Genomic DNA, 14,638 nt, shown 5'->3' with positions numbered 1-14,638 from the left:
TCATCTCAATAGAGGCCAAAAAGCATCTACTAAACTTTAGTTATCTGTTCATGGTAAAACTCTCAACAAACTAGGAATAGAAGTGAATTATATAATAAAGAGTGTCTATTAAGAAATTTCTGATAGCTAACATCACACTCAGTGTAAAATATTGAGCCCTTTCCCCTCTGAGGTCACTAACAGATAAAGATGTCCCCTATGATCCTTTTTATTCAATATTATACTGAAGATCTGAGGAAGCGGATTAAGAAAGAGAAAACAGAAGGAGAGAGGGAGAAAAGGAAGAAAGGAAAGGCATAACCCTGAGAGAATCAAAATTGTTTTTATTTGTAAAAAATGTTTGTACATAGAAAATCCAATAAAATATTAGAATTAGGTAAATTTAGATTGCTATATATAAGACCAATATAATAAATGAATGATTTCCCTATATACCTGCAACATACAATCAGAAATTAAGTAGTATATAATAATGCCATTTAAAATATCATCAAAATTATTATGTAGGAATTGATGAAAGATGAGACTCCATATTTATTATTAGACAAAACAAGTCTAAATAAATGGAAAGATGCTATGTTCACACCACGTTCATGGAATAGAAAACTGCATTCCAGTTAGGTGACTTAAGACAATAATTACACAACAGTACACAAATAGGCAAATAGAACAAGTAGAGTCCAAAACAGATACAGATACAGAATGACACTTGATATATGACACCTCTCATTGTCATCACCAGCAGCCAAGTGTGAAAGGTACAACAGTCATTGAAAGAAGAGACTGAAATGCTTCAGAGCTATTCTAGAACATAAAATAATGAGAAAGTTCCTTAAGTCATTCTAAGAGGACACTGTCATCTTCACCATAAACTGGTGAAAGGACAATTTAAAATAAATAAAATACACAAAGTAGAAACGATATTGTATGTTAGGTCTCACAAGAAATCTTTTTAAAAATATCAAAATTGAAAAATCAAATACAGTAGTATATTAAAAATTATTATACCTCAGATAATTAGTGTTTATCCTAGGAATAAAAGTGATGGTCAGCACTAAGCAACCTGTGAATATAATTAATAGAATGGTGAAAAAATACGTTCTATATAGATGCTGAAATTTTTGACATTCAGCAATGCGCTGAAGAATTTATGCTTTCGAATTGTGGTATTGGAGAAGACCCTTGAGAATCCCTTGGAAAGCAAGGAGATTAAACCAGTCAGCCCTAAAAGAAATCAACCCTTAATACTCATTGGAAGGAGAGATGCTGAAGATGAAGCTCCAATACTTTAACCACCTGGTGAAAAGAACCCACTCATTCTCTAATGCTGAGAAAGACTGAGGGCAAGAGGAGAAGGGGGTGACAGAAGCTGAGATGGTTGGATGGCATCAGTGACGCGATGGACCTGAGTTTGAGCAAACTTCAGGAGATAGTGAAGGACAGGGAAGCCTGGTGTGCTGCAGTCCACAGGGTCATAAAGAGTCAGACATGGCTGAGCAACTTTCACTTTTCAGTGTTATGAGAGGTTTATATCTATCCTCTTATTACCTACCTATTTGTTTCACTTCTTTTCTGTCACTTTTTCTCTTTTCATACTTGCTTTAGACTTATTTTTTATTGTTCCAATTGTCCTTTACCTTTATAATTAGTATTCTTTGTTTCAATAGTTATATTACAGCTTGCATACTTAACATAAATGTATATTTTTACATTTCCCCAGAAAATGTAAGGACTTGAAAACACTATGACTCTGTCCTATTATATGTTTTAATCACATGTATTATTATCTATTATTATTTTGGTCATATACAGACAGCATTTTCTTTCCTTTTAATCATCTTGTGTCTTATAATGGACTAGATCACTCTGGGTGATTTTCTATTGTCTAATGTTCCTCTTGCTTTATGATCCTGTTGAGTTCTAATTCCATGTTTGATTATTTATACTGTGTGCTGGATACTGTATATAAAAAGTGTAGAGACAATTTAAAACCTACATTCACTTTATCTTTCATCAGAGAAATTTAGGTTTGCTTTTGACCAAAGGCAAGGAGGACTAGAAATTAATTCTTTTTCCAGCTGGATTTATGTTATTTTCAGCAGGGATTACCTTATTTCAATTAGGTATTGAAAATTATTTGAGGGCTCTGGACTTTATGCTGTCCAGTCTATTTTAATTCACTCTTAAACTCAAGTTCTTTTAATTCCTGACTCAAAGCCTAAGGTTTGACCTTACCTCCCTCTGCGGGCTCTTGGGCCCAAATTCATTGATGTTCTGCTGTGCTTCTCAAGTCTCTCAGATTCCTCTTCTCTAACAGGCAGATATTTACAGAGGTAAAAAATGGTTCCAAATGCCTAGTTCATCTTTCTGCATTTCTTTTTTTCCCCAGACTGTTGTCCTCTAATTCCTAATTGCCTTTTAAACTCTGCAATATCTTTTAACAGATTTAAAATATCTTTTGACCAAGTTCTTTGGTGGTTCTCAATGAGACATCACTTCACCTCACCCAGTCAACTTTTAGAGAAAGCGACTCACTTTATTTTTTTTTAAATCTCCACATGCACACACCCATTAAAAAATTAAAATCTATAACCTTTGAATAATAAGACAAGAATTTAGAAAGCTCTCACATTTCTTGGTCTTCTCTTCCACCCCACTTTATTGAAAATTATGTTGTGACTTGGAGTTTTTATAACTATATTTTCTATTTACTTTTTTTTCTTTACTTAGTCTCATCTACTTTTAAAAGACCACAACAAACATTACCTAATGTTTTTTTCACTTTTGGTTCATATATCTCCTACATAATTTGTATTTATTTTTCCTCCATCTTAAGTACTTAATCCAAGACTGTTTTACAAGTAGGTATTTATGTGGCAAATTTTTGAAAGCTTGTATGGCTGAGAATTTTTTTTTATCATTACCCTCTGTTTGAATGACAGTTTGGCCAAATAGAAAATTCTTGATTCAAATTCTTTACTCAGTATTTTGAAAACATTACTCCATTTTTTATTTCCTCCAGTGTTTTTATTCCTTTTCATGTGCCCTGCTTTTTCATTCTTGAAATTAATTCTAAATTTTGTGACAGTTTAAAATTTTCTATACATGTGAGTTTAAGCCCTATGCCCTGGAACTCTGTGGACCCATCAAATCTTTTTTTTTTTTAATCTCTTTTGAATTATGAGAAATTACTCTTATTTTTCAAGTATATCTTTCTCACTGCTTTTAAATCCCATTTTTCTGAATCTCTTGTATTCTGGATCCTAGCACTTTTGATCTATCTTCTTTACCTCTTAAACTTATTTTTATATCCTCTATTTCTTTTTCTTACACATATTCTTTCTTGGAAAGTTTTTCAGTTTTATCTCCAAATTACTAATTTGTTTCCCATTTGTAGGATAAGCAATAAAATGGTATCTATTATAATTCTTGTATCAATAATACTTTTTCCAGACTGTGTTTCTATCTGGTTAAGATTTATCTTTATTCATAGGTTTAATATTTTTTACCATTTTTAGCATGCTTATTACTTATTTTAAATTCTAGTGCACCTGTTCTGATTTTAGACTTTGATATCTCTAATGTATAATCCAGGTTATGGCTTTTCTTTCAAAACAGTTGTTCCATCAATTGTCTTAGCTTTTGGATTTGTGAGCCCACCTTCTCCTAAGATCTTTCTCCCCTGTGGCAGGCAATGTGCATGCAGGGGTGGAAATTGGGGGCTCATTTTTTGACCACATGAGCTGGGCAGGGGGAGGTGTTGAATTGACCTAAGAGATACTTAAGACCTTGCAAAGAGAGACCTGGCCTTGAAAAACACTTTCAATTACTGCTCTTTCCCCAGAACTACTCCTCAGGTCAGGACTTTAGCCCCATCAGGCAGAAGCACTATTAGAAGGAAATTTTTAAATGAAAATTCTTATGTCTGGGGATTTGAAGAGGACAGAATGGGGAAGCAACTACCCTAGGCCATTCTGTCCCTTGATTCCTTCAACTTATTAATAAAAACAGGGCTCTTATTCTTCCTGATTTTTCTCTTGTTGACATTTGCACTATAGGTCTGAAATTCTATTGTGGAAACAATTACAAGTTATCCAAAGCAATGGTGGAGGAAACACAAAAATGAATGCCAACAACTCCTATATTTTCCTCTTGTATCAGACAATAAAGAACCCTCCTGCAATGCAGGAGACCTGGGTTCCATCCCTGGGTCAGGGAATATCCTCTGGAGAAGGAAATTGCAACCCGCTTCAGGTTCTTGCCTGGGAAATCCCACAGACAGAGGAGCTGGTGGGCTACAGCCCATGGGGTTGCAAAGAGTCAGACACGACTGAGCAACTAACACATGATATCCACGCTGAGCTCCCTTTTCTCCAACCCAGAGTCACAGCTTCAGAAAACCAATTAATACAATATCACCTCTACCCTCCACAAGACTTTAAAACTTTTTCTTTTTAAATTAGATATCTCTATATATTACTCTGCAGTTGACCTTGGGGAGAGCCAGTAATGTTGCTAGTTTAACATCTTTGTAAGATGTTTTCAGTCTAATTAGGTCCCATTTGTTTGTTTTTGCTTTTATTTCCATTACTCTGGGAGGTGGGTCATAGAGGATCTTGCTGTGATTTATGTCAGAGAGTGTTTTTTTCCTATGTTTTCCTCTAGGAGTTTTATAGTTCCTGGTCTTACATTTAAATCTTTAATCCATTTTGAGTTTTTTTGTGTGTATGGTGTTAGAAAGTGTTCTGGTTTCATTCTTTTATAGGTAGTTGAACAGTTTTCCCAGCACTACTTGTTAAAGTGATTTTCTTTTCTCCATTGTATATTTTTGCTTCCTTTGTCAAAGATAAGCTGTCCATAGGTGTGTGAATTTATCTCTGGGCTTTCTATTTTGTTCCATTGATCTATATTTCTGGTTTTGTGCCAGTACCATACTGTCTTGATAACTGTAGCTTTGTGGTATAGTCTGAAGTTAGGCCGGTTGATTCCTCCAGTTCCATTCTTCTTTCTCAAAACTGCTTTGGCTATTCGAGGTTTTTTTTTTTTGCATTTCCCTACAAATCATGAAATTATTTGTTCTAGTTCTCCGAAAAATACTGTTGGTAGCTTGATAGGGATTGCATTCAATCTGTAGATGGCTTTGGATAATATATTCATTTTCACAATATTGATTCTTCCAACCCATGAACATAGTGTATTTCTCCATCTATTTCTTTAAAAACTTTTGCACAATGAAGGAAATTATAAGGTGAAAAGACAGCCTTCAAAATGGGATAAAATAATAGCAAACAAAGCAACCAGCAAAGAATTAATCACAAAAATATATAAGTAGCTCATGCAACTCCATATCAGAAAAATAAATGACCCAGTCAAAAAAAAAAAAAAAAAAATGGGCCAAAGAACTAAACAGACATTTCTCCAAAGAATACATATAGATGGCTAATAAACACATGAAAAGATGCTCAGCATCAGTCATTATTGGTTTAGTTGCTCAGTTGTGTCCGACTCTTTGCGACCCCATGAACCCCAGAACGCCAGGCCTCCCTGTCCATCACCAACTGTCGGAGTCTACCCAAACCCCTGTCCATTGAGTCGGTGATGCCATCTAACCATCTCATCCTCTGTTGTCCCCTTCTCCTCCTGCCCCCAATCTTTCCCAGAATCAGGGTCTTTCCCAATGAGTCAGCTCTTTGCATCAGGTGGCCAAAGTATTGGAGTGTCAGCTTCAGCGTCAGTCCTTCCAATGAACACCCAGGACTGATCTCCTTTAGGATGGATTGGTTGGACCTCCTTGCAGCCCAAGAGACTCTCAAGAGTCTTCTCCAACACCATAGTTCAAAAGCACCAATTCTTCGGCACTCAGCTTTCTTTTTGGTACAACTCTCACATCCATACATGACCATTGGAAAAACCATAGCCTTGACTAGGCAGACCTTTGTTGACAAAGTAATGTCTCTACTTTTTAATATGCTATCTAGGTTGGTCATAATTTTCCTTCCAAGGAGTAAGCGTCTTTTAATTTCATGGCTGCAATCACCATCTGCAGTGATTTTGGAGCCCAGAAAAATAAAGTCAGCCACTGTTTCCACTGTTTCCCCATCTATTTGCCATGAAGTAATGGGATCAGATGCCATGATTTTAGTTTTCTGAATGTTAAGCTTTAAGCCAACTTTTTCACTCTCCTCTCTCTCTTTCATCAAGTTGCTCTTTAGTTCTTCTTCACTTTCTGCATATCTGCATCTGCATATCTGAGGTTATTGATATTTCTCCTGGCAATCCTGATTCTAGCTTGTGCTTCTTCCAGCCCAGCATTTCTCATGATGTATTCTGCATATAAGTTAAATAGGCAGGATGACAAAATGCAGCCTTGACGTACTCTTTTCCTATTGGGAACCAGTCTGTTGTTCCATGCCCAGTTCTAACTGTTGCTTCCTGACCTGCATACCAGTTTCTCAAGAGGTAGATCAGGTGGTCTGGTATGCCCATCTCTTTCAGAATTTTGCACAGTTTACTGTGATCCACACAGTCAAAGGCTTTGTCATAGTCAATACAGCAGAAATAGATGTTTTTCTGGAACTCTCTTGCTTTTTTGATGATCCAGTGGATCATCATCATCCAGTTGGCAATTTGATCTCTGTTTCCTCTGCCTTTTCTAAAACCAGCTTGAACATCTGGAGGTTCATGGTTCACGTATTGCTGAAGCCTGACTTGGAGAATTTTAATCATTACTTTACTAGCCCACAGTGAGGTACCATCTCACGCCGGTCAGAATGGCTGCTATCAAAAAAATCTACAAAAAATGAATGGTCGAGAGGATGTGGAGAAAAGGGAACCCTCTTACACTGTTAGTGGGAATGCAGACTAGTACAGCCACTCTGGAGAACAGTGTGGAGATTCCTTAAAAAAAACTGGAAAAAGAACTGCCATACAACCCAGCAATCCCACTGCTCAGCATACACACCGAGGAAACCAGACTTGAAAGAGACATGTACCCCAGTGTTCATTGCAGCACTGTTTACAATACTAGGACATGGAAGCAACCTAGATATCCATCGGCAGACAAATGGATAGGAAAGCTGTGGTACATATACACAATGGAATATTATCTATTAAAAAGAACGCGTTTGAGTCAGTTCTAATGAGGTGGATGAAACTGGAGCCTATTATACAGAGTGAAGTAAGTCAGAAAGAAAAATACCAATACAGTATATTAATGCATATATATGGAATTTAGAAAGATGGTAATGGCAAGCCTATACATGAGACAGCAAAAGAAACACAGATAAAAAGAACAGATTTTTGGACTCTGTGGAAGAAGGCGAGGGAGGGGTGATTTGAGAGAATAGCATTGAAACATGTATATTACCATATGTGAAATAGATGACCAGTCCGAGTTTGACACATGAAACAGAGCACTCAAAGTCAGTGCACTGGGACAACCCAGAGGGATGGGATGGGGAGGGAGGTGGGAGGGGTTCAGGATGGGGGACACATGTACACCCATGGTTGATTCATACCAATGTGTGGCAAAAACCACCACAATTACGGTAAAGTAATTAGCCTCCAAATAAAATAAATACTTGTTTTTAAAAAAGATGATTTCAGTCTCATAATGTCTCATGCCCAATCAACAGTCCCTTTATTTCACACACTTCTTTCTTCTTAATTTCTTCAACCATATCCATTATGCCTCTTTTATTCCCTCACTAAGTGTCTTTCATGCATCCTCCCTTGAATCTTTTGTTGTCTCATTCTTGTATTTTTCCTTTATCTCTCACTGATGTCTGTTCTTGTGTCCCTTATTTTAGTTTCCAATGTGTGATTTTTCTCTTATCAGTGCTATCTGTGCCAAGCCCTTCCTATTCCTCTATATGGCCCTATTTCCCATTCCTTATTCTTTTCTTTCCTTCCCTCCTGTTCTCAACTTCTCACCTTCGCATCCTGTCTTTGCTCTTTCTTCTTGACTCTCATTCAGAAGCTTTTGAGCCAAATTTCTAAGACACTTTTTTCTTACAAGATTAATCAACATTTTGCATCAAAAATTTTTGCATCAAAAATTTTACTCACTCAACTGAGCCCCTTAGATGTAGAATCTATGTTATCACTGCATCACTAGTTCTTTAAAACCTATCAAATGTTTAATATTTAGTACATGACTATCTAATACACATTTGTTGAAAAAACACTGAAAATAATGCAAAGAAGATTTGTATAGTAGGAAAGAAACAAATGATGACCTTTTGACTGAGCATTATGCAAGTGATTATGTTTTACCTAGTTTCCAAGATTTTTTTTCCCCTGTCCATAATACCCACTGTTGAATTATTCTGTAAAGTGTTCATAAATGGGCAAAAGTGATTTGCACTTTCAGATTTTCTGGATTTCTTAAACTCTTATTTATACTGTTCTATGTGATCTTTTTCTTTTTTTCTTTTTTTTCTGCCCATGGCTGTGGATACTATTCTGGAAGAAACACAGTAAATGTGTACTATGGTAGATACAATAATATAAGACCTTTGGATGTGGTTATGAAATTCCTACAGTCAGAGATATCACAACACATCAGTCCCCAGGGAGGACTGATTCTTTTGCCTCCTAACTCTGATATGCATTGACTGTCAGATATTTTTTGAGTGCTTATCCTAGTTAATGTATGATGTTCTGCAGACTGCCAGCTTGTTCTGTACTCTGTGGAACACTTGATCTTGAAAGATGTCATTTTTTTTCTCGTTTTCTGATTTGTTTTGTTACATCAGTGTTGATTTATTTTGCACTTTTGACAATCTGAATTTTTTTAAAAAACTGATCACATCTCAGAAACTTTAAATTAATGAACTGGATGCTGTAGGCAGAGGGAAAGAAAAATGAATCTCCCTATTATCTTTTCTTTTCCTGCCTCATTTTTTTTCTACTTCTTTTTCTCCCAAAGCATAACAGCTATATTTCAACCACCTTAAATGCAAATGTTCATAGAGATACACCATTTAAATTGCTAATCATAAATGCTTTCATTTAGTATCCACTTGTGGCATGCATTCTACTTTCAAAAACATGGATATTGGGCTTATTTTGAACCAAGTTACAATGGATTAGGACCAGAAAAATTAAGGTGGTAATCACTGTGACCTCATGTTTAGCTGTTTATTATAATTTGAATGTACACCCAATGGTATCTTCTGTGCAACTTAAGGGAGAATCAGTAATTAAACTTACAGGACACTTTGGAGGGTGAATTACTCACCAGGTACTGTTCAAAGAGCTGCCTGAAGTACGGTAGAAATCAATGTGTGGTGCATAGGTTCTGAGTTAGACAAACTTGCACTTGATTCAGGTTCCACTGCTGGGTTGCCAGTAGAACTTAGGTGAACTGGAATGAGCCTCAGCCTCAAGTTGTTTTTTTTTTTTTAATCTTTAGTAGGTATAAAAATACCTTACAAGTATAATTAAGATTTTATGTGTGTGTGTACACACACACAAACACACACACACACACATGCATATATGTATATGTACATACACATGTACATTTAGAATCAAACCCCATACCCACCAGACACACTCAGAGGGCTCAAACAACTCTTGTGTACACCAGGACCCAGGAGACAGGAGTAGTGACCCCAAAGTAGATTGACCCAGGCTTGCCTGTGAATGTCCAGGAGTCTCTGACAGAGGCATGGGTCAGCAGTAGCCCGCTGCAGTGTCAGGGACACTCATTGCAGCAATGCATGCATGGGACCTTTTGAAGGAGGTCTCCATTATTTTCATCACCTCCACCATACTTTGGCTTCAGGTCTAACAACAGGGAGGGAACACAGCCCTGCCCATCAATAGAAAATTGGATTAAAGATTTACTGAGCATGGCCCCACCCATCAGAACAAGACCCAGTTTCCCCCACAGTCTCTCCCATCAGGAAGCTTCCATAAGTTTCTTATCCTTACCCATCAGAGGGCCAACAGAAAGAAAACCACAATCACAGAAAACTGATCAAACTGATCACATGGAACATAGCCTTGTCTAACTCAAAGAAACTATGAGCCTTGCCATGTAGGGCCATCCAAGGACAGCTCATGGTGGAGAGTTCTGACAAAACATGATCCACTGGAGAAGGGAATGGCAAACCACTTCAGTATTCTTGCCTTGAGAACCCCATGAACAGTATGAAAAGGCAAAAAAATAGGACACTGAAAGATAAACTCCCCAGATGAGTAGGTGCCCCAAAATCCTGGAGATCAGCAGAGAAATAACTCCAGAAAAAATGAAGACATGGAGCCAAAGCAAAAACAACACCTGGTTGTGGATATGACTGGTGATGGAAGTAAACTCTGATGCTATAAAGAGCAATACTGCATAGGAACCTGGAATGTTAGGTCCATGAATCAAGGCAAATTGGAAGTGGTCAAATAGGAGATGGCAAGAGTGAACATCAACATTTTGGAATCAGCAAACTAAAATGGACTGGAATGGGTGAATTTAATTCAGGTGACTAATATATCTACTACTGTGGGCAAGAATCCCTTAGAAGAAATGGAGTAGCCATCATGGTCAACAAAAGAATCTGAAGTGCAGTACTTGGATGCAATCTCAAAAATGACAGAATGATCTCTGTTCATTTCCAAGGAAAACCAATCAATATTACAGCAATCCAAGTTTATGCCCCAACCAGTAATGCTGAAGAAGCTGAAGTTGAACGGTTCTATGAAGACCTACAAGACCTTCTAGAACTAACACCCAAAAAAGATACCCTTTTCATTATACAGGACTGGAATGCAAAAATAGGAAGTCAAGAGATACCTGGACTAACAGGCAAATTTGGCCTTAGAGTACAAAACAAAACAGGTCAAGGCTAACAAAGTTTTGCCAAGAGAATGCACTGGTCATTGCCAACACCTTCTTCCAAAAACGCAAGACTCTACACACACATCACCAGATGGTCAAAACTGAAATCAGATTGATTCTATTCTTTTCAGCCAAAGATTAAGAAGCTCTATTAGTTCAGTTCAGTCGCTCAGTCATGTCCAACTCTTTGCGAACACATGAATCGCAGCACGCCAGGCCTCCCTGTATATCACCAACTCCTGGAGTTTACTCAAACCCATGTCCATCGAGTCGGTGATGCCATCCAGCCATCTCATCCTCTGTCGTCCTCTTCTCCTCCTGCTCCCAATCCCTCGAAGCAACAGGGTCTCTTTTCCAAAGAGTCAACTCTTCACATGAGGTGGCCAAAGTACTGGAGTTTCAGCTTCAGCATCAGTCCTTCCAATGAACACCCAGGACTGATCTCCTTCAGGATGGACTGGTTGGATCTCCTTGCAGTCCAAGGGATTCTCAAGAGTCTTCTCCAACACCACAGTTCAAAAGCATAAATTCTTCAGTGCTCAGCTTTCCTCACAGTCCAACTCTCACATCCATACATGACCACTTAAAAAATCATAGCCTTGACCATATGGACCTTTGTTGGCAAAGTAATGTCTCTGCTTTTTAATATGCTATCTAGGTTGGTCATAACTTTCCTTCCAAGGAGTAAGAGTCTTTTAATTTCATGGCTACAATCACCATCTGCAGTGATTTTGGAGCCAAAAAAATTAAAGTCTGACACTGTTTCCACTGCCTCCCCATCTATTTCCCATAAAGTGATGGGACCAGATGCCATGATCTTAGTTTTCTGAATGTTAAGCTTTAAGCCAACTTTTACACTCTCCTCTTTCACTTTCATCAAGAGGCTTTTTAGTTCCTCTTCACTTTCTGCCATGAGGGTGGTATCATCTGCATATCTGAGGTTATTGACATTTCTCCCAGCAATCTTGATTCCAGCTTGTGCTTCTTCCAATCCAGCGTTTCTCATGATGTACTCTGCATATAAGTTAAATCAGCAGGGTGACAATATGCAGCCTTGACGTACTCCTTTTCCTATTGGGAACCAGTCTGTTGTTCCATGTCCAGTTCTAACTGTTGCTTCCTGACCTGCATACAGGTTTCTCAAGAGGCAGGTCAGATGGTCTTGTATTCCCATCTCTTTCAGAATTTTCCACAGTTTATTGTGATCCACACAGTCGAAGGCTTTGGCATAGTCAATAAAGCAGAAGTAGATGTTTTTCTGGAACTCTCTTGCTTTTTCAATGATCCAGTGGATGTTGGCAATTTGATCTCTGTTTCCTCTGCCTTTTCTAAAACCAGCTTGAACATCTGGAAGCTCATGGTTCATGTATTGCTGAAGCCTGACTTGGAGAATTTTGAGCATTACTTTACTAGCGTGTGAGATGAGTGCAATTGTGCCGTAGTTTGAGCATTCTTTGGGATTGCCTTTCTTAGGGACTGGAATGAAAACTGACCTTTTCCAGTCCTGTGGCCACTGCTGAGTTTTCCAAATTTGCTGGCATATTGAGTGCAGCACTTCACAGCATCATCTTTCAGGATTTGAAATAGCTCAACTGGAATTCCATCACATCCACTAGCTTTGTTCATAGTGATGCTTTCTAAGGCCCACTTGACTTCACATTCCAGGATGTCTGGCTCTAGGTGAGTGATCACATCATCATGATTATCTGGGTCATGAAGATCTTTTTTGTACAGTTCTTCTGTGTATTCTTGCCACCTCTTCTTAATATCTTCTGTTTCTGTTAGGTCTATACCATTTCTGTCCTTTATCGATCCCATCTTTGCATGAAATATTCCCTTGGTATCTCTAATTTTCTTGAGGAGATCTCTAGCCTTTCCCATTCTGTTTTTTTTTTTTCCTCTATTTCTTTGCACTGATTGTTGAAGAAGGCTTTCTTATCTCTCCTGGCTATTCTTTGGAACTCTGCATTCAAATGGGAATATCTTTCTTTTTCTCCTTTGCTTTTCACTTCTTTTCTTTTCACAGCTATTTGTAAGGCTTCCTCAGACAACCATTTTTCATTTTTGCATTTCTTTTCTATGGGGATGGTCTTGATCCCTGTCTCCTGTACAATGTCATGAACCTCCATCCATAGTTCATCAGGCTCTCTATCAGATCTAGTCCCTTAAATCTATTTCTCACTTCCACTGTATAGTCATAAGGGATTTGATTTGATCATACCTGAATGGTCTAGTGATTTTCTCTACTTTCTTCAGTCTAAGTCTGAATTTAGCAATAAAGAGTTCATGATCTGATCTGTCAGCTCCCAGTCTTGTTTTTGCTGACTGTATAGAGCTCTCCATCTTTGGCTGCAAAGAACATAATCAATCTGATTTCGGTGTTGACCATCTGGTGATGTCCATATGTAGAGTCTTCTCTTGTGTTGTTGAAAGAGGGTGTTTGCTATGACCAGTGCATTCTCTTGGCAAAACTCTATTAGCCTTTGCCCTGTTTCATTCCATACTCCAAGGCCAAATTTGCCTGTTACCCCAGGTGTTTCTTGACTTCCTACTTTTGCATTCTAGTCCCCTATAATGAAAAGGACATCTTTTTTGGGTGTATGTTCTAAAAGGTTTTGTAGGTCTTCATAGAACCACTCAACTTCTTCAGTGTTACTGGTTGGGGCATAGGCTTGGATTACCATGATATTGGATGGTTTGCCTTGGAAACAAACAAAGGTCATTCTGTCATTTTTGAGATTGCATCCAAGTACTGCATTTTGAACTCTTTTGTTGACCATGATGGCTACTCCATTTCTTCTAAGGGATTCCTGCCCACAGTAGTAGATATAATGGTCACCTGAGTTAAATTCACCCATTCCTGTCCATTTTAGTTCACTGATTCCTAGAATGTCAACATTCACTCTTGCCATCTCCTGTTTGACCACTTCCAATTTGCCTTGATTCATGGACCTAACATTCCAGGTTCCTATGCAGTATTGCTCTTTACAGCATCAGACCTTGCTTCTATCACCAGTCACATCCAAAACTGGGTATTGTTTTTGCTTTGGCTCCATCCCTTCATTCTTTATGGAGTTATTTCTCCACTGATCTCCAGTAGCATATTGGGCACCTACCGACCTGGGGAGTTCCTCTTTCAGTATCCTATCATTTTGCCTTCTCGTACTGTTCATGGGGTTCTCAAGGCAAGAATACTGAAGTGGTTTGCCATTCCCTTCTCCAGTGGACCACATTCTGTCAGACCTCTCCACCATGACCCGACCATCTTGGGTGGCCCCACATGGCATGGCTTAGTTTCATTGAGTTAGACAAGGCTGTGATCCTGTGATCAGATTGGCTAGTTTTCTGTGATTATAGCTTTAGTGTGTCTGCCCTCTGATGCCCTCTAGCAACACCTACCATCTTACTTGGGTTTCTCTTACCTTGGGTGTGGGATATCTCTTCACGGCTGCTCCAGCAAAGTGCAGCCACTGCTCCTTACCTTGGACGAGGGTTATCTTCTCACGGACGCCCCTCCTGACCTTGAACATGGAGTAGCTCCTCTCAGCACTCCTGCACCCACACAGCCACCACTCCTTGGAGGTGGGGTAGCTCCTCTCGGGCGCCCCCTTACCTGGGGCCTGTGTTAGCTCCTCTCGGCCGCTGCCCCCAATCTCGGGCAGTGGGGTAGCTCCTCTCGGCCGCTGTCCCTGACCTCGGACGACTGGGAGCTGACTGTGGCTCAGATGATGGGCTTGTTATTGCCAAATTCAGACTGAAATTGAAGAAAGTAGGGAAAACCACTAGACCATTCAGGGATGA

The 14,638-nt window shown here is 38.7% G+C and overlaps 1 pseudogene; it reads right to left on the bottom strand.

Annotated features, from left to right (window-relative positions):
* The window catches only part of LOC139039458 (large ribosomal subunit protein eL42-like), a 106,897-nt pseudogene extending 92,530 nt beyond the window's left edge, over nt 1–14,367 (bottom strand).
* Nucleotides 14,368–14,638: the final 271 nt, after the last annotated feature.

This window comes from Odocoileus virginianus, chromosome 18, assembly GCF_023699985.2.
Source record: "Odocoileus virginianus isolate 20LAN1187 ecotype Illinois chromosome 18, Ovbor_1.2, whole genome shotgun sequence".
Lineage (NCBI taxonomy): Eukaryota > Metazoa > Chordata > Mammalia > Artiodactyla > Cervidae > Odocoileus > Odocoileus virginianus.
This window is presented reverse-complemented; position numbering and strand designations above follow the sequence as displayed.